At 37.1% G+C, this 26,163-nt stretch overlaps 1 long non-coding RNA gene across 1 annotated transcript in view; it reads left to right on the forward strand.

Annotated features, from left to right (window-relative positions):
- LOC116563177 overlaps positions 1-26,163 on the forward strand; it is a 115,428-nt gene that overhangs the window by 34,462 nt on the left and 54,803 nt on the right. The window lies entirely within an intron of this gene.

Genomic DNA, 26,163 nt, shown 5'->3' on the forward strand with positions numbered 1-26,163 from the left:
GAAGCTGGAAATGACCACCTTGCTAAGAAAGTTTCAGAGCTATGAATCTGTAAGCAAACAAAGGTGACAAACAGGTGACTGGACTTTGCAAAGGGAAAAATATTCAGTTAAGCAAAGGAGATTAGTTGCTATAGTAAAGGGTGTGACAGCCTTTCTCAAAAATGCAACCAATCTTTATTTTCTTTTTGTTGAATATAATAGCACTCATTCAATACGAGGTCATTGTAATATTAACATATCAGCATAAAACATGTCTGCATTCTAACAGAAAGGTTTGGGGAAAGAGACAGGATTTTTCTCTTCTGCAGGTTAAAGGTGAGGCTGTAGCAACTGGATTTCTACCATGGGATTCAAGGTCGTTTCAAGCTACCCAGAGGGCCAAGAACCTAGTCTTGATGCCAAGTCCTGGTCTAAACTCTGGGCAAGAGTTCTGGCGGGGGTGCCAGAGAAAGGAATGATAATGAGTGTGATCTCTGTTGGAAGTGGGGCAGAGGGTTGAGCTTAGTGGCCAGCTGCTCTCTCTCCCAGCCTTTTTACTTCTGGAGAGTATAAGGTGACTCTGGGTCATTAGGCTTGTATCTAATTTCTTCTTGAGCTATTTTGAGGCTTTGAGACCTTTTTGTGTCAAGTTTCACTCCAGAGAGGTTAAACAAGAAAAAAATTCCCTTTCTATTTAGATAGAGGTATTCAGATCCAACATCAGAAAGAGATTTTTGAAATCACAGATTTAAGAAATGTCAAACTTACAAAGGGAACTTGTAATTCTTCAGGGTGTGAATAATAATAGAAGTAGAAGAGGGACAGCATTTCATCAATATTAAGAGCAATGAAGACCATTTTTATTTGGTTCATCATAATGTCCTTGAGCACAGAGAGAACCATACAGTAGGTGCTCAGCAGAGACAGAGTGATTGGTGCCCTTTTCCATTCCAGGTCTCTAGAATAGATCTGCTGAGAATGCTTAAAGTCACCATCTTGTTGGTGAGGCATCTGGAAGGAGCATGAGCCAGTGGGTCTTGTGGAATGGAAAAGAACTTGGTTATTTGCTTTGTCTCAGCCTCCAGGTTCATTGCCAAAGTTAGAATGGAGCAAAGAAGGCCAATTGCTGGACCTAGGAGCCCCCTTTGCCTATGAGCTAGATTTCATGTCTTTTCCTAAGGCCAGGACTCAACCTAATATGTAATCTACCAACTGTCTTCGATTAATTTTTTGTTCTCAAAAGTCTATTAAAAATTTTCAAACTTAGTGAAATGTCGAAAGAAGAAACCATCATTCTCAGCAAACTGACACAAGAACAGAAAATCAAACACTGCATGTTCTCACTCATAGGTGGGTGTTGAACAATGAGAACACATGGACACAGGGAGGGGAGCATCACACACTGGGGCCTGTCGGGGGGAAATAGGGGAGGGACAGTGAGGGGTAGGGAGTTGGGGAGAGAGAGCATGGAGAGAAATGCCAGATATAGGTGATGGGGAGGAAGGCAGCAAATCACACTGCCATGTGTGTACCTATGCAACAATCTTGCATGTTCTTCACATGTACCCAAAACCTAAAATGCAATAAAAAGAAAAAGAAAGAAAGAATTGTACAATGAATACCTGTATACTTACCACTGGATTTCTTCAATTAACATTTTACCACATTAGTTTTATCCCATGTTGATTCTCTACTCATTTCTCTATCCATCCAGCAACTCATTTAATTATTTTTGTTACTGTCTTTCAAAATAAGTTTTAGACAGGAGTATATTCCACCCTAATAATACTTCAGTATTATTAGCCAGAGTTCAATATTTATTTATAATTTCTTTGTTTATTTTCAAATAAAATTTGTATACAGTGCAATGCACAGATCTTAAATGTATCATTCAGGAGTTCCTCTAGACACATACACCTATGCAAACCAAACTCCCATCAAGATACAGAACATAACCATCACTCTGGAAAGATTCCTTATGTCCCTTCCTAGCAAACTCATACCTTAACATCCCAAGAGATAACCAGTCTTCTGATGATTTTCACCATAGGTTAGTTTCACCTTTGTTAGTATTTTACATAAATGGAACCATACAATTTGTATTCTATTGTGGAACCTTTTGTGCAGTCATTATGTTTTTGGGGTTCATTCATCTATGTTGTTGCTTGTATCAGAAGTTGGTTTATTTTCGTTGCTGAATAGTAAACAGTATTTTATTCTATGAATATGCCACTATTCTACTAATGGATACCTGGGCTTCCAGCTTATAGGTATTAGGAATAAAGCTAATATGAACATTTTTGCACAAGTCCTAGTGAACATTTGTTTTTAGATCCCTTGGGTAAATACGTAAGAGTGAATTGTTTGTTCTTAGGGTACCTATGTATTTAGTTTTATATGAAATTGCAAGATTTTTTCCAACATTGTTATGCAATTTTCCTCTCCTACCAGCAATGTATAAGAGCTTTAATTGCTTCATGTCATCACCAATATTTACTGTTGTCAGCCTTTAATCTTAGCCACACTGGTAGATGTGGAATGGTATTTCATTGTGGTTCTAATTTGCATTTCCTTGATGACTAAAGATATTTAATGTTTTTCCATGTGTTTATTGAGCATTCATTTATTATCTTTTGTGAAGTGTCCAAATTTTTTACCTTTTATAAAAATTTTAAATTATTTTATTATTGTTTTAGAAGTTCTTAGTATATCATGGACACCAATACTTTTTTACTTTTTTGAGATAGGGTCTCACTCTATTGCCCTGGTAGGAGTGAAGTGGCATGATCACAGCTTACTGCAGCCTTGACCCTCTGGGCTGCAGCGATCCTCTCACCCCAGCCTCTTGAGTAGCTAGGACTACAGGTACATGCAACAACACCCAGCTAGTTTCTGTGTTTGTAGTAGATATGGGGTTTCGCTATATTGCCCAGGTTAATCTTGAGCTCCTGAGCTCAAGCAATCCAGCTACCTTGGCCTCCCAAAGTGTGAGAATTATAGGCATAAGCCACTGTGCCCAGCCAGATACCCAGTACTTTTTAAGATAAGTTTTGCAAATATTTTATTCTGTCCTGTGGTTTGTCTATACATTTTCTTAATGATGTTTCTGTGCTTCTTTTCATTTCCTTAAATTTTAATGACCTAATTTATAAATTTTTTGCTTTTTTGGTTTTTACTTTCCCCAAAGTTATAAAGATTTTTTCCTACATTTTCTTCTAAAAGTTTTTTAAATTTTAGCTTTTATGTTTAGGTCTATGGTTCATCACAAATTAAATTTTGTGGATGGTATACGTTAAAGCAAGGTTAATTTGTTTTCACATAAAATGTAGTTATCTCAACATCATTTGTTGAAGACTTCCTTTCTCAGTTAGGTCGCTTTGGCACCTTTGTTGAAATTAAAATAAATGTATAAGTATGTGTCTATTTCTATTTCCGGGTTCCTTATTCTTTCCATCAGTCTGTTTGTTGATCCTTACACCAGTTGCACACCATCTTGATTACTATAGCTTTAGGGTAAGTCTTGACATCCAACAATATCCTATGTCAAATTGGAGGAGGTTCCTGGTGGAAGGTGATTGGATCATGGGGACAGATTTCCCTCTTATTTCCCCCTTGCTGTTCTCATGACAGTTAGTGAGTTCACAAGAGCTGATCGCTTAAAAGTATATGGCACCTCCCCTTTTCTGTCTTTCCTGCTCTGCCTTGGTAAGATGTGCCTGCTTCGCCTTCACCGTCTGCCATGATTGTAAGTTTCCTGAGGCCTCCCAGCCATGCTTCTGTACAGCTGGTGGAACTGTGATGTAATTAAATCTCTTTTATTTATAAATTACCCAGTCTCAGCTAGTTCTTTATAGTGGTGTGAAAACAGACTAATACATCATCTAACTTAAATTTCTTTTTTCAAGACTTCTTTGAATATTTGAGGTTGTTAGAATTAGAATCATCGAGTCAGATTTGACCAAAAACAAAGGTAGAATTATGATTATGATTTTATTGAATCTTTAGATCCATTTGGTAATTATTACTATCTTAACAATACTGAGTTTTTCAATCCATTAACATGATTTATCTCCCCATTGATTTATATCTTCAATTTTATTCGGCAATATTTTGTTGTTTTAGTATAGAGGTTTTGCATGTCTTTTGATGAATTTATTCCCACATATTTTGCTTTTGACACTAATATAAAATTATTTTTTAAATTTAACTCTCCAATTCTTCGCTGCTAATACATAAAAATGCAACTGACCTTTGTATATTAATCTGATATCCTGTGACTTTGCTAAATTCATTTAATAGGTAAGTAGTTGTTACATAAATATAATAGGAATTTCTGTGTAAATATTCATGTCATCTAACATAGACATAGTTTTACATTTACTTTTTCCATTTTTAAGTATATGCCTTTTGGTTTTAATTTTTTAAATATGTGTAAGTCCTCCTGTTAAATGTTAAAAGTGGTGAGATTGGGCATTCTCACCTTGTTCCCAACTTTCAGAAAACCATGCTCAATATTTTGAAATTAGGTATGATGTTAGCTGAAGGTCTTTTGTAAGTGCTTTTTATCAAAATAAGGAGGTTACCTTCTATTTAAAATATCCTGAGTTTTAATCATAAATAGGCATTGAATTTATTAAAGTTTTTTTTTTGTATCTATTGAAGTAATTACATTATTTTTCTTCATTATTCTTTAGTGGTAATAACATAGATTTCTGAATGTTCTTGATCAATCTACCTAAGGATTTGTCAACTTTGTTAACTTTTCAAAGATACACCTTCAAGCTTTGTTAAATTTTTCTGTTTTTTTTTTCTTTTATTCCTTTGGGTTTATTTTGCTTTTCTTTTTCTAGATTCTTAAGGTAAAGTCTTGCATCTTTGGCTTTAGAGTTTCTTCTTTTCTAATATATTATTTGATTTAAAGATAAAATTTCCCCCTAAGCACTGCTTTAGCTGCATCCCACAATTGTGAAATGTATTTTATTATTATTATTTTTTTTGAGACAGAGTTTCACTCATGTTACCCAGGCTGGAGTGCAATGGCGCGATCTCGGCTCACCGCAACCTCCGTCTCCTGGGTTCAGGCAATTCTCCTGCCTTAGCCTCCTGAGTAGCTGGGATTACAGGCACACACCACCATGCCCAGCTAATTTTTTGTGTTTTTAGTAGAGACGAGGTTTCACCATGTTGACCAGGATGGTCTTGATCTCTTGACCTCGTGATCCACCCGCCTCGGCCTCCCAAAGTGCTGGGATTACAGGCTTGAGCCACCGCGCCCGGTCTGAAATGTATTTTATTATCTTTCAGTTCAAAATATTTCCTAGCTTTCCTTGTGATTTTATTTTTAATCCATGGATTATTTAGAAGTATGTTGTTGAATTTAGGATTTTTCTGAATCTCTTATTCATCTCTAATTTAATTCCATGTGGCCAGAGGACATATTCTGTATGATGTCAATTCTTTTAAGTTTATGGCCAAGAACATGTTCTATCTTGATGAACATACCATGTGTACTTAAAAAATATGTATCCTGCAGTTGTTGGGTGCAGTATTCTATAAATATCAATCAGGTCAAAGTGATTGATAGTTGTATTAGCTTTCTAGGGCTGCCATATAATTGCCACAAACTGATTGGCTTAAACAACAGAAATTTATTGTCTCACTATTCTAAAAGCTGGAAGTCTGAAATTGTTAGGGAAGAAGGAGCCCAGGAGAGCCAGAGTAATGCCATTTTAAAATCAACTTCATCTTAAAACAAGCAAGACACATTCCTTGTCAGTCATGACCCATGGTCCTAAGATGTTTACTGCAAAGAAAGCAGCTTGGTAATGCCTGCAAGGACAAACTCCTACAACAACAAACGGTCCAGATGTCCCAATACCCATAAAAATATATGCTTTCAAGATAATTATAGTTATGCTTTGGTGTACTTAACACACTAAAATGTCAAGGATGGTTTTCTTTAAATCAGTAGAATAATACATTTTGTCATGCTGTCAGCCCACCTACATGTAGACATAGTTTAGTCTTTACATAGACAAAAACCCCTATATAACTTTAAAAAAAGTTAAAGCATAGAAAAACTTCAAAAAAGATGGTAAGATGGTGCATTCTTCTGCTTGCTTTCTGAGGACGCCCTTCTTAGTAGCTGAGTAGCTTTCAATAAACCACCTCTTTTCACTGCACTCTGCAACTTGCCCTGAATTCCTTCCTGCCTAAGATCCAAGAACCCTTTCTTAGGTTCTGCAATCCCTTTTTTGACAACAGAATCAGGTATCAACATGGCCATATCCATCTGAGATTTTGGGTAGAATCCTTCCTTACGCTTCTTAACTTCTGGTCATGGCTGGCAATCCTTGACATTCTTTGGCTTGCAGCTTCATCAATCCAGTCTCTGCCTTCATCTTCACATGGCCTTCTCCCAGTATGTCTTCACAATATCTTCCCTCCCACACAATCTTCCTTCCCACACCTTGTACCTGTGACCAAATTTCCTCTTTTTATAAGCATTAATTATGGTTTCCACTCTAATGACTTCATTTTAACTTTGTTACCTCTGTAAAAGTCCTATTTCCAAATAATGTCACACCCTGAAGGACTGGAGAGTTAGGACTTCAATATATCTTCTTAGAAGGACATAATTTAACCCACAGCAATAGTGTTGCTCAGATCTGTGTCATCACAGCGTTTTTATTCAATTGTTCTATCAGTTGCTGAGAGTAGGATGTTAAATTCTCCATCTGTAATTGTGACATTGTCTATTTTTCCTTTTAATTCTGTGAAGTTCTGATTTATTTTGAATCTCTGTTATTGGATACACACACATTTATTACTGTTATTTCTTCCTGATGTATTGACCTTTTAATCATTATAAAATGTCTTTCTTTGTTAATACACTCTATTTTAAAGTCTAGTTTATCTGATATTAATATTGCCAATCAGCTTTTTTTTTTTTTTTGAGGTAGAGTCTCACTCTGTCACTCAGGCTGGAGTGTGCAGTGGCGCGATCTTGGCTCACTGCAACCTCCCCCTCCTGAGTTCAAGTGATTCTCCTGTCTTAGCCTCCTGAGTAGCTGAGACCACAGATGCCCACCACCACGCCCGACTAAGCCAATCAGCTTTATCAGCTTTCTTATGCTTACAATACATGCAGTAGTCTTTTTTCGTCCATTTACTTTTAAACTACTGGTGGTTGTATGTTTAAAATGAATTTCCTGCAGACGGCATATAATCGAGTTGGTGTTTTTTTTTTTAATTCATTTTAACAATATTTTATTTTCATTTGGTATGTTTAATTAATTATCATTTAATGTGATTATTGACATGGTTGAATCGATGTCCAAGATATGGTTGGACTTAAATCCAAATTTACTATTTGTTTTCTGCTTGCTTCTTTGCCTTTTTGTCCCTCTGTTTCTCCCTTTGGGCTTCTTTTGGATTAAATATATTTTAAAATTCCATTTTAATTTATCTAGGGGCTTTTAAGGCATACCTCTTTGCATTACATCTTTAGTAGCTGATTTTAAGGAATATATATATATATATATATATTCTGCTTTTCACAGTTTACTGGGAGTTAATATTGTACACTTCACGTAAATATGTAGAAATATTTGCTACCAATTTGGTTCATTGACTTCCCCCTCATCTTTTATGCTATCCTTATCACATGTACTTCTTTACATATGTTATAAAGTATACAATGTGTCATATTTGTTCTTAAAGTAATCATGTTTTAAGTAAATTAAGTAGAATAATAGTACTTGGCAGTTACACATATTTACCATCTAATGTATTTTACTCTTTCCTGAGTAATCAAGTCTCTATTGAGTTTTGTTTTGCTTTACCCGGCATTCCATGCCATGCAAGTCCACTAGTGAAAAATTGTTCTAAAGGTGTCTTATTTAACCTTTATTCATCAAGAACATTTTCACTTGGTATAAAATTTTGGTTGACAGGTTTTTCTCTTTCAGCACTTTAAAGATGTTGATCCATTGCCTTCTGGGCCCCATTGTTTGTGACGAGATAACAGTGGTTATGAAATAATTTAGTGGATTTTGAATTGATTCATGCAATGTCATTTTCTTTGACTTTTCATTTTATTGTGATTTATTTGCAGCAATTTGACTATGATATCCCTAGGTGTTTTTATTTTTGTTTTGTTTTTGATATTAATCCTTCCTGGTGTTTCTTAAGGTTTCAGAGTCTGCACATATATGCCTTTTACCAGATTTGTGAACTTTTCACCCATTATTTATTTAAATTAGTTTCTGGGTCATTCTATCTCCTCTCCTTCTGGAACTTCAATTATATGCATATTAGACCTTTTGGGATAGCTGCAAAGATCCCTAAGTTTTTGCACATTTACTACTATTAAATCTCTGTTTCTCAGTCTGGATCATTTCTGCTGATCTATCCGAATCCTTTCTGCTGATCAATCTTCTAGTCCACTGACTCTTTATTCTTTCATCTCCCTTGGGCAGTCAAGAGCATCCACTGAATTTTTATTTTAGATATTGTCTTTTTTAGTTCTCATATTCTCATTGGTTCTTTTTTATAATTTCTATATCTCTGCTAAGATTTTCTATATTCTATATTTCTATATTTATTGTGAACATATTTTCTTTTATGTACTTGAGCATGGTTGCGATGACTTTTTAAAAATTCTTGTCTGCTAATTCCATCATCAAGGTCATCTTGGAGTTGGTCCCTATCTCTTTCTCCTTAAACAAGTCATGTTTTCCTGTTTTGTTTTATGTTGGATACTTTTGGAGCATATCCTTGTTATAGTGAATGATATGTTGTAGAAAGCCTGAATTCTGTCATGCTCTCCTATGAAGTACTGACTCTTCTTTAATTAGGACTTTAAAGTGGCTGAACACAAACTCCAAAACTCTCTCTCTCCTGGTAGCAACTGAAGTTTTAGTTTCATTTCTTTAAGCCGTAGCTGGACTTAAAGTCTGTTCCTTATATGTGTCTCAGAGTTCAGTTAGATATCTGAGCAGAGCTTATTCATGAAATGTAAGGCTTCTTCTCTGCCTTGTATATTGCACACAGGGCCCTGTTCTTACACTAAAAGCTATAAATAAGAAAACTCATCTCATAAAACTTACTCGTCTCCTAACTGTTATTTCTCCTCTAGTTTCTGCTTGCTTTTGTTCTCTTTCCAGTGTTTTCAACCAGTTGTTCTCATATTTTGTCCAGAGTTTATAGTTCTTATCTACAAGACATTTGGTTCAAAAGAGCTATGTGGACATACCAAAGTCTCCAGTTATATTTTGAGTCACTTAGTTTATCCTCAACAAAATTATTTATAGCTTTTTGCTACTAATTATCTTACATTTCACCCCTTTCCTAGTAGTGTTGAAATGGATACAGAGCTTCTGCAGAAAAGGATGACATAATCAATAAGTACTGTCTGCCTTGGGCATAGGATGGGAAGTATAGACCAGATAGTTGCAATTTTTTTATAGTTACTTACAAAGCAGTGTATAATACTCAGAAGTTTGTACCTACTAGAGCATCTCCTTGAAGTCAGAGTATAATCTTTGCTTGTTTGATGGCTAATATTTCCCACTAACTGAAGAGCAGGGATTAGGCTTGTCAAACCCACTCTTACACGCCTAGTGTCTCTCAAGTGGAACATAGCAGTCACTCAATAAATAGCGAATGAGTGAGAGTAGTGTCTAACCAGGACCCATCGCAACCTAGTATAGTTTATCATCACTGATCTATCCCAGAAAAAGTAGACAACTTAGGAATACCTCATTCAGCCTAAGTTTTGTTTTAGTTTTCCTTTTAAAAATTAAATAATCAATATAGATACATAGAGAATACAAATTAGCAAAAAATAAATCAAGCCAATGCATTTTTCCCTCTCAGATATACCATTGTCATTTTTTTCTGCATAGTGTTTTGTTATTGTTCAAATGAGTATACATTAGAATTACCTGAGGAGCTTTGAAAAGTCCTCATGCTCATGCTACAACCCATACTAATTAAATCATATTCTCAGGGATTGGGACACACACATTTGTGTTTTTCTAAAGGTCTCAAGATGACTCCAGTACGCATTCAAGAGGACCTAAAGATGTAATAGCCAGGATAGCAGAGGTTTTTCAGATGTCATTTTCTATCTCCTACATGGCACAGATCTTGTCCTCCAAGAGAGTTCAGACAGGACAGTACTTGAGGCAATAAACGTGAAACAATTAGAAACAAAAGGACAGCAAATATACAAAATTACGTGCCAACATGTATGGAAGCTGTGAGCTAAGCCTCTAAGGGCAGACACCCCTGAGTGCAATCAGAGGTGGGCTCATCTTGGTGGAGCCACATTGAGGGACTCTTATTTTTTGTGGAGGTTTCTAGCAGCAGGTTGGAGAAAGGGGTACAGTGATATGTCAGAATGACAGGTGATGCTTATTTTATTCCTGTCTTCTTTGAACATTTCTTCTTTATAAAATCCCAAGATCCCACGCTCCTAGCCTCTGCTCTTTCTTTGTGGGAATGCTGTTTTAATTCCTAACCTGACTTCAGAATTTGAGACCACCTTCAACCAGACAGGCTTCTGTGGAAATGTGTCGTCACTGGCCAGATGTTCTGTCTGTCTGCTGTGGAACCCAGGTGAGTTAAATATAAATATCCATGGCCACTGTACTTCTCCAGCTTGCCCAGGAGAGCTGGGCAACAACAAAGCATACGGTGTGATTCTTGACCTCAGCCACACAAAAGAATCTCTGTGAATATTGTGAAATAGCTATTCCAAAGCCTCACCCCAGAATAATTAATTCAGAACCTCTAAGTGATGAGGCCCAAAAACTAGTATCTTTTTCCAGGCTCCTCGGATGATTAGGATATGACCCAGGGTGAGAAATATTGATGATGTAAGTTGGTGAGCCATTCTCCTAGGTTGTGGGTGCATTTGAAATCCCCTTCCCTGCTATTCCTGGAGACAACATAGAGAAAAGTGTCATGCTTTATGTTAAATAGGCTAAGGTTTGAATCTCTGCTTTGCCGTTTACTAGCTGTATGACATTAGCTAAGTTGCTGACCATCTCTGACACTCCATTTAGTTAACAGTACAAAAGACAAAATAATAGTAACTATAGCCGGGCACGGTGGCTCATTCTTGTAATCCCAGCACTTTGGAAGTCCAAGGCGGGTGGATCATGAGGCCAGGAGTTCAAGACCATCCTGGCCAACACAGTGAAATCCCATTTCTACTACAAATACAAAAATTAGCTGGGCGTGGTGGCATATGCCTGTAATCCCAGCTACTTGGGAGGCTGAGGCAGGAGAATTGCTTGAACCCGGGAGGTAGAGGTTTCAGTGAGCCAGGATCACACCTCTGCACTCCAGCCTGGGTGACAGAGCTAGACTCCATCTCAAAATGATAATAATAATAATAATAATAATACCTACTAATGAGGCTTAATGTGATGCCATGTATAAATCAACTGACACACAGTGTGTACCCATAAACATCTTCTCTCTTCTGTTTCTGCACTCCTCACCTCCTGTGTAATAAGAGCATTGCGTAAGAGCTATGGACAGTTCTGGCTTGTTTCTGAGCTGTTTCTCCCTGACCGACCATGACCACATCAGCCTGGATTTGCATCCCTGGTCCCTGGATCTGACATCCTGATTCCAGCTTCTAAACTTGATCCAGCTCTTCTTTCCGGGCCCAGTTTCCATCACCTGTTTCTGTTGCTCAGCACTAAGCCACAAAGAGATGGTTTCTAAAAGTAGCTGGGCCCCATGCTGCCATTGCTCCAGCTGAGTTTTAGCAGTGGGAGGGGGTGTAGCTAATTTTAGATTTGTCCTGGACTAGCATCTGAGAGAAGGCAAGGCCAGGCAAGTCCAACCTGCCTCCTCAGTACCTTTGGATTGCAGTTTGCAGAGAAAGGTTGGGGAGATTCTGTTGTAGGGCTTGTGTGTCTGTATCAAACCAGGAACCTTATGTGGAAATTTAATATATGCAATCATTTGCCTCAACATCTGTTTGGATTTGAGTCTCAGGTGCTGTACAGAGTGAGAGTAACCACAAGGTAACCTGGAGTTTTTGATATGCTAATGCTTGTACTGAGCTAGAATAGATTGTTTTTTGCCTAACCCAGGGACAGGAATAGGCAGGTGTGAGCAGGACCTGAGACTCTGCAGGAAAAGGGCTGATAAGAGAAAAGATAGAAAATATTATTGAACTTTTTGTGTTTAGAGAAATGAATCTGATGAAGCAGTGCAGAGAAGAAAGCCTCACTAGGAGAAGGAAGGACAGCAACGTAGCTCCTAGGACAGACCTGGCCCGGAGGAGGTGTTTGATGATTGTTGCACAAGTGTGGAATGAAGAGCTTCTAAGGTGGGGAAGAAGAGTTGCTTTGAGGCTGCTCAGTGAACATCTTGTGCTTTGGAAGGAAGGGCCATTAGCTTGGAGCCAAGAGAGCTGTCCAGGAGACCCAAAACATCAGAAGGGATTTGTGTGCTCTAGGTCAAGGGAAACTAGCACTTTCAAGGTCAAGCCCACAGAATGAGGATATCTAACAACAAAGAAGAGTTGAACACCCCGAAGATTAAGAGATAAACAAGACAAAGAGGAAGAGTGAGAAGAGTAAAGGGTTTGGAGTCTGTCAAATTAGTTTCTTCATTCCACCACTTAAAGCTGTGTGAACTTATGTCAATTACCCAACTCTCTGAGCCACAGTCCCCATATATTTGTAGTGTTCACAATATATATGAATTCAACATTTCAACATTCACCAATTTATTGAGAGTCTACTATATGTTACAGATCATTTAGCCACTGGAGTGAACAATGCAGACAGGTTTCTTGCCTGTATGCATCTAACAATCTGGTAGAGAATGCAGGCAAGAGAAAAAGGCATAAATAAGTGACAAAGGGTGGGTGCTGCTAAGTGCCATGAAGGAGGTAAACAGGATAAAACGAGACAGGTAATTTGGCTGGAGAAAGCTTCTGTGAGTAGGTGTCATTGAACTGAGCCCCAAATGTGAGAAGGAGACAACTCTGTGGAAGAGCACTGCAGGCAGAGGGACAAGAAAGTGCAAAAGCCCCAAAACACAAAAGAGCTTGACAGCTCTGAAGAAGAGAAATGTGGATGGAGGGGAGTGAGCCAAGAAGAGGTCTTTCTGAGATAAGGTGAGGACAATCATACAGGGCCCAAGGAAGGAGTCTGGGTTTTGCAAATAAAGAATAATTCCCATTTCTTGGAGAGTGAAGAGAGATGTACAGAAGGTGCTTTATGGTGGTGCTTCTGTGATACTTCTACAAAACAAATTGATGCCACTGGGACATGGAATCCTTAGAATGGAGCCCAGATGTCAGCAAAGGGCAAAACAGTTTGAATCCCTATAAGAGAAAAGGCATTCTAAATCTGGTCTAGGACCGAACATTTTTCGTTGATGTAATTCAAAATCTACTTCTGGTAAGAAATGAGCTTTCCTGATAAAACACTTAATCAATTTTCTGATTAACTTTAACAAGATTAAGATTTGTTCTGGGAATCTAATTATCCACCCACCCACCTGCTCTGTCAATCACTTGTCTCAGTGTTTAGACAATTGTTTAAGGGAAAAAAATTGTTTCTTTTGCATGTTAGTTTAATAATGATCCATCATTCACTTGTCCTATAAAATGTCCCTGCCAAAAGTAAATCTTTGTGTTGGCCTTCTTGTGGCCTTTTCATTTGCAACAAGACAATAATGAAACTGATATGTGCTTTGAAATGCATTTTGTGAAATGTTTTCTTTTTTCTTTTTCTTTCTTTCTTTCTTTTTTTTTTTTTTGTTTTTTTTGTTTTGTCTCTTGAGACAGAGGCCGGAATGCAGTGGCGTGATCTCAGCTCACTGCAACCGCCGACTCCCTGGTTCAAGCGATTCTCCTGCCTCAACCTCCCAAGTAGCTGGGATTACAGGCACATGCCACCATGCCCAGCTAATTTTTGTATTTTTAGTAGAGACAAGGTTTCACCATGTTGGCCAGGAAGGTCTTGATCTCTCGACCTCATGATCTGCCTGCCTTGGACTCGCGAAGTGCTGAAATTCCAGGCGTGAGCCACCACGCCTGGCCCTGAAATGTTTTCTGTAACACAATTTGGTTAATGGCTAGTGAACATGTGAGGGCTTCTTCAAGTTTTCTTAGTCCGTGGGCTCATTGTCCTCTAAGCTCCTGCTTGTGCACGTGCTCTCTCTAGCTGCAGCATATGGCTGTAGCCATGGAGTTCCACTAAAATACAGCTCCCCAAACCCTTGCTCTTTGGCAAGGAGTGAGAGTAGGGTTATTGACTTGTGCCCTCCACAAAAAGATGTGTTGGAATCCTAAGTCTCAGCATCTCAGAATATGACTTTATGTGGAAAGAGGGTCTTTGCAGAGGCAGACAAGTTAAAAGGAGGTGATTAGGGTGGGCCCTAATTCAATCTGACTAGTGTCCTTATCAAAGGAGAAATGTGGAAGCAGACAGGCACACAAGGAGAATACCATGTGAAGATGCAGGCAGAGATCAGAGGGATGCTTCCACAACACAGAGAATATGATTTCCAGCAAACCAATAGAAGTAAGGGGAAGAGAGTCTTTGTCACATACCTCAGAAGGAACCAGCCCTCATAATACCTTGGTCTTTGACTTCTAACCTCCAGAACAATGAGATAATAAATTTCTCTTCTTAGTTTTATTTTTCATTGATATATAATAATTGTATATATATATATGAGGTACAGCGTGATGTTTTGATATATGTTTACTGTGAAATAATTAAAACAGGCTAATTCCATTCCTCACATACTTATCATTTTTTTGTGGTGAAGATATTTAAAATCCACTCTTTCAGCAGTTTTGAAATACACAATACATTATTTATTATAGTCATCATTCCATGCAATAGATTACTAAAGCTTATTTCTTATGTCTAACTGAAACTTTCTATGCTTTGATCGACATTTCCCCTTTACCCAACCACCCCTCTCCCCCAGTCTCTGGTAATCATCATTCTACTCTCCACTTCTGTGAGTTCAATATTTTTTGATTCCACATATAAGTGAGATCATGTGATATTTGTCTTTCTGTGCCTAGCTTATTTCACTTAGCATAATGTTTTCCCGGTTCACCCATGTTGTTGCAAATAAGAGGATTTCTCTCTTTTTTAAGACTGAATAGTATTCCACATTCATTATGTAGATATACTCACATTTTCTTTACCCATCCATCTGATGCTAGACATCTAGGTTGCTTTCATATCCTAGCTATTATGAATAATGCTGCAATGCACATGAGAGTGCAGATATTTCTTTAGCACACTGATTTCAATTCCTTTGGATATACACCCAGAAGTAGGGTTGCTGGATCATATGGTAATTCTACTTTTGGTTTTCTGAGGAACTTCCATACTGTTTTTCCATAATGGCTGTATTAGTTTACATTCCCACTAACAATGCCAAGGGTTGCTTTGGCCAATGTGGTATATATAATACCCCTACCAACACTTGTTGTCTTTTGTCTTTTTCATCAATAGCCATTCTAACAGGTGCAAGATGATATCTCATTGTGGTTTTAATTTGCATTTCTCTGATGATTAATTATAATGAGACTTTTTCATATATGTGTTAACCACTGGTATATCTTCTTTCAAGAGGGTCTATTTAGGTTCTTTACTCATTTTTGATTGAATTATTTGCTTTCTTGCTATTAAGTTGCTTGAGTTCCTTACATATTTTGAATATTAGTATCTTATCAGATGTATGATTTGCAAATATTTTTTCCCAATCTGTGAGTTGTCTCTTCACTCCATCATTTGTATCCTTTGTTGTGCCAAACCTTTTTAGTTTGATGCAATCTCATTGATGTATTTTTTCTTTTGCTGCTTGTACTTTTGGAGTCATATTTAAGAAATCTTTGCCCAGACTAATGTTGTGGAGATTTCCCTGATGTTTTCTTTTGGTAGTTTTATAGTGTCAGGTATTACGTCTAAATACTTAATCCATTTTGAGTTAATTTTTAATATGATGTAAAAAAATGTTCAATTTTATTCTGTTTTTGATGTCTAGTTTCCCAACATCATTTATTGAAGAAACAGTTTCTTCTCCATTGTATACTCTTTGCAACTTTGATGAAAGTCAATTAACCATAAATATGTGAGATTATTTCTAGGCTTTATATCCTGTTCCATTGGTCAATGTGTCTGTTTTTAATGCCAGCGCCGTCCTATTTTCATTACAGTAGCTTTGGAACAGATTTTGTGAAGTGAGATAGTGTGATGTCCCCAGCTTTGTTCTTTTTGTTCAAGATGGCTTTGGCTATTCAAGGTCTTTTGCAATTCCATACAAATGATAGGATTTGTGTGTGTGTGTGTGTGCGTGTGTGTATGTGTGAAGAATGACATTGGAATTTTAATAGGGATTGTATCTGTATATGTAGATCACTTTAGAGAGTATTGACATGTTAATGATACTAATTATTCTAAACCATGAACAGACAAAACTTATTTGTGTTGTCCTCAAATTCTTTCATAAATATTTTATAGTTCTCAATAAACAGATCTTTCAACTCCTTGGATAAATTTATTCCTATGTATTTTTTCATGCTAGTGTGAATGAAATTGATTTTATAATTTTTTCAGATATTTTTTGTTAAGAGTAAAGAAACACTACTGATTTTGGGGGTTTAATTTTGTGCCCTGCAACTTTATGAAATTAGTTTATCAGTTCTAACAATGTTTTGGTAGAGTCTTTATATATGATCATGTCATCAACAAACAAACAATTTCACTTCTCCTTTAAAAATTTTTTTTTCGGGCCGGGCACGGTGGCTCACGCCTGTAATCCCAGCACTTTGGGAGGCCGAGGCGGGTGGATCACCAGGTCAAGAGATCGAGACCATCCTGGTCAACATGGTGAAACCCCGTCTCTACTAAAAATACAAAAAATTAGCTGGGCATGGTGGCACATGCCTGTAATCCCAGCTACTGAGGAGGCTGAAGCAGGAGAATTGCCTGAACCCAGGAGGCGGAGGTTGCTGTGAGCCGAGATCGCGCCATTGCACTCCAGCCTAGGTAACAAGAGCGAAACTCCGTCTCAAAAAAAAAAAAAAAAATTTTTTTTTCTTGTCCAATTGTTCCGGCTAGAACTTCCAGTACTATTTTGAATGGAAGTGGTGAGCGTGAGCATCCTTGTTTTGTTCCTGATCTTACAGGAAAAGCTTTCAAATTTTTTTTTTTTTTTTTTTTTGAGACGCAGTGTTGCTCAGGATGGAATACAATGGCACAACCTTGGCTCACCGCAACCTCTGCCTCCCGGTTCAAGTGATTCTCCTGCTTCAGCCTCCTGAGTAGCTGGGATTACAGGCACCCACCACCATGCCCGGTTAATTTTTGTATTTTTAGTAAAGACAAGATTTCTCCATGTTGGCCAGGCTGGTCTCAAATTCCCAACCTCAGGTAATCTGTCTGCCTTGGCCTCCCAAAGTGCTTGAATTACAGGCGTGAGTCACAGTATCCAGCCAAGATTTCAAATTTTTATGATTGAGTACCATGTTAGTGTTATGCTTTTCATATATATCCTTTATTGTATTGAGATTTTTTTTATACCTAATTTGTTGAGAGTTTTTATCATCAAAGGATATTGAATTTTCTTATATGAACTTTCTGCATTTATTGAGATATCATATGGTTTCATCCTTCATTCTGTTAGTATAGTGTATCACATCTATTGATTTGCAAATGCTGAACTATTCTTGCATCCCAGAGATAAATCCCACTTGATTATAGTATACTAGCCTTTTAATGTGCTGCTGAATTTGGTTTGCTAGTTGGAGGATTTTTGCATCTACATTCATCATAGACATTGGCCTGTAATTTTCTTTCCTTGTGGTGTCCTTGTCTGGCTTTGATATCAATGGAATTCTGGTCTCAGATAATTAATTTGGAAGTATTCTTTCTTCAATTTTTTGAAAGGATTGGTATTATTTCTTTAAATATTTGGTGGTAGAATTCTGCTGTAAAACCATTTGGTTCTGGAGCTTTTGTTTGATGGGAGATTTTTAAAAAATTATTGATTCAAACATCTTACTTATTAATCTATTCTAATTTTGTATATCTTCTTGATTTAGTATTGGTAGGTTGTATGTTTTTAGGAATGTATCCATTTCTTCTAGGTTATCCAATTTGTTGGCATATAATTAATTGTTCATGGCAGTTTCTTATAATTATTTGTGTTTTTGTGATATTAGTTGTAATGTCTCCTTTTTCAAGTTCTGATATTGAGTTTTCTCTCTCTTTTTCTTAGTCTAGTTAAAAGTTAGTTGATTTTGTTCAACTTTGAAAGAATCACCTCTTAGTTTCATTGATTTTTTTCTATTATCTTTCTGCTCTCATTTATTTCTCTTTCATTTATTTCTGCTCTAATCTTTATTTCTTTCCTTCTACTGATTTTAGGTTTAGTTTATTCTTCTTTTTTTCCATTCCTTCAGGTGTAATGCTAAGTTGTTTATTTCAGATCTTCCTTCTTTTTTAATGTAGGCATTTATTGCTGTAAACTTTCTTCTTAGAACTGCTTTTGCTGCATTCTATAAGTTTTGTTACATTGTACTTCTATTTTTAATTTTCTCAAAATACTTATTTATTTCTCTTTGAATTTATTCTTTAACCCACTGACTATTCAGGAGCATATTGCTTAATTTCTGTGTATTTTTGAGTTTTCTGAAAGTTCTTTTGTAACCAGTTGCTACTTTCACTCCATTATGGCTAGATAATATACTTAATATGATTTTAATATTCTTAAATTTGTTAAGACTTGTTTTATTCACTAACATATCATCTATCCTGGAGAATGTTCTTTGTGTGCTTGAAAAGAATGTGTAGTCTGTTGCTCTGTGATAGAATATTTTATAAACATATACGTCAGGTCTATTTGGTCCAAAGTGTTGTTCAAGTACTCTGCTTTCTTATTGATTTTCTGTCTTGATGACCTGTACATTGTTGAAAGTGGATTATGGAAATCTGCTGCTATTATTGTATTGCAGTCTATCTCACCCTTCAGATCTGTTAATATTTCCTTTATATATTTAGGTGCTTTGATGTTGGATGCATATATATTTAAAATTGTCATATCCTCTTGATGTATTGACATCTATTATAATATAATTTATATATTTAGGTGTTTTGATGTTGGATGCCTATATACTTAAAATTGTTATATCCTCTTGATGTATTGGCTGCTATCATTATATAATGACCTTCTTTATCTCTTTATACAATATTTACTTAAAGTTGGCTTTTTCTGATATAAGCATAACCAACCCTGTTCTATTTTGGATACCATTTGCCTGGAATATCTTTTTACAATCCTTTACTCTCAGTCTTTGTATGTTTTTCAGGCTAAAGTGAGTCTCTTCTAGGTATTATATTGTTGGATCTTGATTTTTATTTTATCAATTCATCCACTCTGTATCTTTTTATTGGATAATTTAAACCATTACATTTAAAGTAATTATTGATAGGTAAGGTCTTATTTCTGGCATTTTGTTAATATTTTACTGACTGTTACGTAGTTCTTTCGTTTGTCTCTTCCAATCCTGTCTTTATTTATAATTTGTTGTATTTTTTGTAGTGGTATGCTTTGATTTCTTTCCCTATCTTTAGTGTGTCCATCAGAAGTTTCCTTCCTTCCTCCCTCCCTCCCTCTCTCCCTTCCTTCCTCTCTTTTTTCTTTTTCTTTCTTTCCTTCTTTCTTTCTCCCTTTCTCTCTCTCTTTTGCTCTCTCTTTCTTTCTTTCTCTCTCTTTTTCTCTCTTTCTTTCTTTCTTTTCTTGAGACAGAGTCTCACTCTGTCACCCAGGCTGGAGTGCAGTGGCATGAACTTGGCTCACTGCAACCTTTGTCTCCCGGGCTCAAGCAATTCTCTTGCCTCAGCCACTCAAGTAGCTGGGATTACAGGCATGCACCTCTATGCCTGGCTAATTTTTGTATTTTTAGTGCAGACAGGGTTTTGCCACTTTGGCCAGGCTGGTCTTGAATTCCTGGCCTCTAGTGATCTACCCACCTACACTTCCCAAAGTGCTGGGATTACAGGCAAGAGCCAAGAGATTTTTTTCTTTATCATTAGGATTATACAAAACCTGTTATAATATTCTAATTTAAGGTGATAGTACCTTAATTTCAATCACATGCAAAGACTCTAAACTTTTACTACTGTCCTCTATATTTTATACTATTTATACCATTTATCTCTATTTTATTGTGTATCTATTAATCAGAAGTTTATTGTTATTTTTCATACATTTGTCTTTTTAACTCTTATCCCAGAATTAAGGGGGATTTACTTACCACTTTCACAGTATTGGAGTATTCTAAATTTTATATGTATTTACCTTTACTAGTGAATTTTATGCTTTCATATATTTTCATTTTGCTACCTCTTCTTTTGCTTTAACTCAAATAACTTTCTTTAGCATTTCTTGTAACAGCAGACTCATGGTGATGAACTCCTTTGATGAATTTCTTTGTCTCTCCTTCATCTCTGAGGGACAGATTTTCTGGATATAGCATTCTTGGTTGGCATTGTTTTTCTTTTAGCACTTCAAATATGTCCTTGCACTTCTTCCTGGCTTGCAAAGTTTTTGTTGAGAAATCTGCATAGCTTTATGGTAGATATTTTATATGTAATGAATTTCTTCTCCTTTGCTACTTTTAAGATTGTCTGTCTTTGAATTTTGACAGTTTGATTATAATGTGTCTCAGAGTGTTGTTTTCTTAATTTATCTTATTGGGATCCTTTGAGGTTACCGAATCTGTATATATATGTCCCTCCCAAGATTTTGAAGCTTTTCAGATAGATTTTGTTTTATTATCTTTATTATTTAAATTTTCTTTCATTATTTGTTTGTATTTTTTTTTGCTATGTTGCCTATGCTGGTTTTGAACTCCTAGCCTCTAGCAATCTTCACACCTGAGCATCCCAAATTTCTGGGATTACAGGCATGAGCCATCACACCTGGCCTCTCAGACAGTATTGCTTTAAATAAGTTTTCTGTCCCTTTTCCTCACTCTTCTTCTTTGGGTAATCTCATAATTTGTATATTCATATGTTTGATGGTGTTGGGTAGATCTCTTATGCTTTCTTCACTCTTTTTCAATGTTTTTCTTTTCTTTTTGTTCCCCTAATTGGTTAATTCCAAGTGACCTGTACTTGAGTTTACTAATTCTTTCTTCTGCATGAGGAAGTCTGTTGTTGAAACTCTCTACTGAATTTTTCATTTCTTAATTAAATTATTTTGCTCCAGGATTTCTATTTTTTTATATTTTCTATTTATTTATTAAAGCTTTCAACCTTTCACTTTGTTCATAAATTATTTTTCTACTTTTATTTCTTTTATTTAATTGTCTATATTTTCTTGCATGTCATTACTTTTTTTATTTTTTTGAGATAGGGTCTCAATCTGTCTCCCAGATTGAAGTGCAGTGGCTCAATCAAGGATCACTGCAGCCTTGAACTTTCAAGCTCAAATGATCCTCCCACCTCAGCCTTCCAGGTAGTAAGGAGTACAGGTGCACACTACTATGCCAAGCTAATTTTTGTAGGTTTTATAGAGATGGGGGTCTCCTTATGTTGCCCAGGCTGGTTTCAAACTCCTGGGCTCAAGTTATCCTTCCATCTCAGCCTCCCAAAGTGCTGGGATTATAGGCATGAACCACTGCATCCTGCCTCATTGAGTTTCTTTAAGATGATTGTTTCAAATTCTTTTTCAAACAATGTGTATGTCTCCATTTCTTTGGGGTCTGTTATTGCTTTATGAAGTTCCTTTGATGGTGTCATATATGCCTTATTCTTTGATATCCATGTATCTTTGCATTGGTGACTGTGCAACTGAACTCTTCTTTCAGCTTTTGCAGACTAGTTTTGGCAAGTTAAATTTGTTTTCTGTTATGTCTCTGGGCTGATGAGATTGCCTCTGGGATAGTGATTGAGTTGGTTTGAGTTTGAGTCTCATGAGTGATGTGAGTTTTACAGTGGAGATCACAGTTGATGAGTCATTCCCCTGGGTGGCTTGTATTGTCTCCATAACATTGGTCTTTGGGGCCAGTGCTGAGATGAGGATCCATTTCAGGATTCACAGCCAGTGGGCCTGTTAACAGGTGTGCTGATGGGTGTAGCTTCCTGTAGATCTCTGGGAAGGCCCTGGATGGTGACTGGATGGTTCTTTGGGCTGGCTCTACTGCTCTTGTATGTGGCTGAGATGGGATGTGACTAAATCCCAAGGCTCCCAAAAGGAGACTTTTGTCCATGAATGGGTGCAGATTTCTTGCTGTTGGGGAATATGAGCAGGTGAACTCCTACTCTGCATCTTGCTGATGTCACATCCTGACAATAAAGTTATGTTGTTTAAACCACCTAGTTTGTGGAACTTTGTTATGGCAGATGTAGCAAACTAATACAAGAGCTTTAAAGAGAATACTACCAAACATGATCTTTAGCAAACCTTCGCATGGAGTGGCAGATGTCCTTCCACTAATATTGTCCTATCCTCTACATTGCTGGCTGTTTCTAATCATCTCCCCTACCCATCCCTCCTTCACTTTTCTCCTGTCTCCCTCTCAAGAGAAAAACAAAATTTTTCCTACATCATGCATAGAGTTCTTGCTCCCATCCGAAGCAACTTATCAAATTTTAAGTACATATTTATAGAATTATAATATGAATGGACAGATATCAAGGTACCACATGAAGAAGCCCAGCCATACTGCTGAGGTTTCCTTTTTTTCCTTCTTCCTCGCAGGCCCTGGACACTCAGTTTGTTACTGATGCTCTCAGGGCTGCTACTACATAAATCTTGAGGCTGTCCTTTCATCCAGGGAGGCCTTTAAAAATTTTGAAAACCCAATGAAAGCAGGCAGAAAATATCAAAAATATAAATGTTAGAAATTAACAAAAATTAAGGTGTCTTTCAGTTGTTTTTCTCAGCTTCTGACTCCATATTCACATGGAAACAGAAAATGCCTTTGGATTTTTGTCCTCTCCTGTTATTCCTGAGGGTGGCTCTCACCTCACACACTTCATAGAAGGGCATGGTGACCCTTCTCCCACAAAAGTTCTTTGCTTCAGTAGAGGGACTGCAAGGTAATTAGAGCAGAAAAACGGGTGCCCCATGGGTAGAGTTACATGGACACATAGGTAGACCTTGAGAGTTAGCATGCAAGGTGAAAATTGCATAGAATTTGAAATAGCATAGAAACTCTTTTATAAAGGTATCATGTTGGAAATTCAAATAACATTTTCATTAAGTCCAAGCCAACAGTTACAAACTGAATAGGAGTAAAACACAAGATGAAATAACTGACTTGTAGGGGCCATGTTATATAAACATTGTTTTGCCTTTTTTTATTCTAGAATCACATTCAGTATAGCAAATAGTTTGCAGTGAAACTGACTGAGGGAACGAAAGATTCATATATCCTATCTCCTACTCAGTCAGAAGCATATCTTTATTAAACAGGCTGGTTAGAAGATTTTCTCACAATATTTAAATGGTTGTTCACACTCTCTCCCCCTAAGTTTATATGGCTGAATTTGCTTCATACTGAACCTTTACTATGTGATTCAGATACATTTTAATCATCTTAAGGCCTATGTAGAATTCCTCCTTAGGTAAAAATCTTTTTGTGGATTTTTAAAGAGAAACAACTGGCTTTACTTTCAGCTATGTCAGCTGCATCAGACTAATTTATAATAGACCAAACCTCCCACTAGCAAAAAAACAAACAACAGAAAGGCTGGATTTTAAAAATGGTTGAAGGCATTAGTGTTACTAATGGAAGCCAGGACTTGAGGAGCAAAGTTAAGTGTCTGAGGGAAAAGGAAACTCATTGAGGTGAGCATAGCCTGACATTCTATGCTCCTTTCCTTCTCAAGCAGTGTGCTAGCTTATAATCAGTTTAGGATGAGAGAGTAAGCTGCCAAGCAGAAAGTGGTGGCTAAGTAAATGTTTGGGCATAATTGGAGCTCAGGGTTACCAAGAGAGAGAGGGATCAAGGGAAAAGGCAGCACAAATAAGTGAGTGTAATAATAGCAGATATTTTTCTTCTCAATGCATTTGTCTATTCATAAGTAGCATGCAGTCATGCTGATAAGCCAAGCAGAAAGCATTTGATAAGAAGCTAGCTTAAGCAGAGTTTCAACAATCTCGCCATGCTGAGCAGCAGATAATCTAGAAAACACCCAGGTTTTCACTTGCCAAATCAACAGCTATTCCCAATCATTGGGACAAATCAGAAATAGACCTAGTTTTACAAATACTGCAGCCTTGAGTCAGTCCAATCCCTGATTTGGCTGTAAACTCACACTTGGTTATTGTTGCCCACTGAACCCTGGTTATAAAAATAAGCAGAGGTTCTAACACAGTTCACAAAGACAGCCCTTTGCAGGAACTCTAGAAGACCTAATGTGCTCTTCCCAAAGTTCAGTCATTTAATGAGACATGTTGGCATCACCTGTTCATGTGTTTGGCGTGGCTCTGATTCCAGGTACACAAGAAGTTGTTAAGATGTCTTTGTCCTCAAAAGACTCATCATCTACAGTGTGAGACTGACAACCAAAGAACTGATCGCAGCGGAGTGTGACAAGTGCTACAGAAGAATTAAAATGATGTCCGAGGAGTTTAGTAGAGGGGCACATAATCTATCCTTGATGTGGGGGTAGGTGAAGCCAGAGTGGGCTTCCCAGAGGAAGAGACACCTCAGCTGAGCCCAAAGGGCTATTAGTATTTTCCCAATTGAGAAGTATCGGGCAGAGGAAATAGCATATGCAAAGAGAGAAAGAGAGAGCATGGATTGTCTAAGAAACAGCAAATAATTCTGCTTAATACATGTAAATTACCACAGAGAGTGACAGGAACCAGATCATGAAGGGTTTCTTATATCACGAGTTAAGGGGATCTCCAAGCCATGCTCAGTAGCTTTAACCATCTATTTGAAATGATGCATTTACCTAGGGCAATGATGCTCAGAACCTCATTGTTTTGTTCTTCTGGAGATACTGGTTATCTCACATAATGAGCTCTAATTGTCAGGTGTGCATGTCTTTGTTGAATAAAGAGGCTAGTATTGCATATTACAATGCCTTGATTGGTGAAGAGAACTTGAAAAGGGGACAGATATGAGAGATATTTGGGTGTTAGACCTGTCTTATTGGCCTTGATGAATGTGAGACAGAGAAGAGTTAAGTATGACTCCTAGACTTCTAGCTTGGGTAATTGAACTAATTTTCTTATGACAAATAATTATAGTCTTGTACCTTATCTATCTACCTTCCAAAGTATAAGCTTCTTAGGTAAAGCAATTCAGAACCACAAGAATTTCTTGAATACCTTCTACATATCAGGTGTTTATTATCTCATTTATTCTTTACAGCACCACAAAGAGGTGAGCACTATTTCTTTTTACCACTTGGCTTCTTATCTAAAACTACACTAGGTACCATAACTTGCAAATGGATGAGTTAGAATTTGAGTTCCATGTATCTTACCTTAGACCCTGTAATCTTACTATTAAGCTTTTCTAGGAGACAGTGCTTGGATTTGAACTTAAGTTTGTTTTTTAAATCAGTTCTTAAATTTACCCAATTGGTGTGGCTCATAAAGATGGCCCCATAAGCTATGGGGCCATCTTTATGATTGGTATTTCTAGGTCCTTTTACAATGGCAGCCTTAGATTCTATATGGACAGAATCTGTCCTAGTAGTTAGGATCAGCCCAGTTCTGTGAATGAAACTCCAGGAACATGGTCAGTTCTTAGCCTCCTCTTCCCTGTTGGTCCCATTCTGGGAGGCTGAGAAACACAAGCTCTTCCCAGCCACTTAGTGCTTCTACTGAGCAGCCAAACTTGCATTGAAGAAACAATTGGTGCTAGCCAGGATTTCAGCTGTTGCTGGGAAAGTGAACTCACCATCCAGGATGAGAGAGTTCTGATCTGAATTTTCTGTTTGGCTATTGTCAGAAGTGGTCAGGGAACTAATTACAGTGGAGCTTCCATTACATCTTTCTTCCTCCAAAGAGAAGACATAGAAATGCTATCTTGCATACCTCTCTGAGAGTAAGGTAGCCACCTTCACTCTCTGTTCCTAAAATGTCAGTCAGTGCATTTTCATCAGCATATCCCTGTGACCCATGTGGATTACTTCCTGCAAATCGTCT

Source organism: Sapajus apella, unplaced genomic scaffold, assembly GCF_009761245.1.
Source record: "Sapajus apella isolate SASKATOON/1434 unplaced genomic scaffold, GSC_monkey_1.0 scaffold34, whole genome shotgun sequence".
NCBI lineage: Eukaryota > Metazoa > Chordata > Mammalia > Primates > Cebidae > Sapajus > Sapajus apella.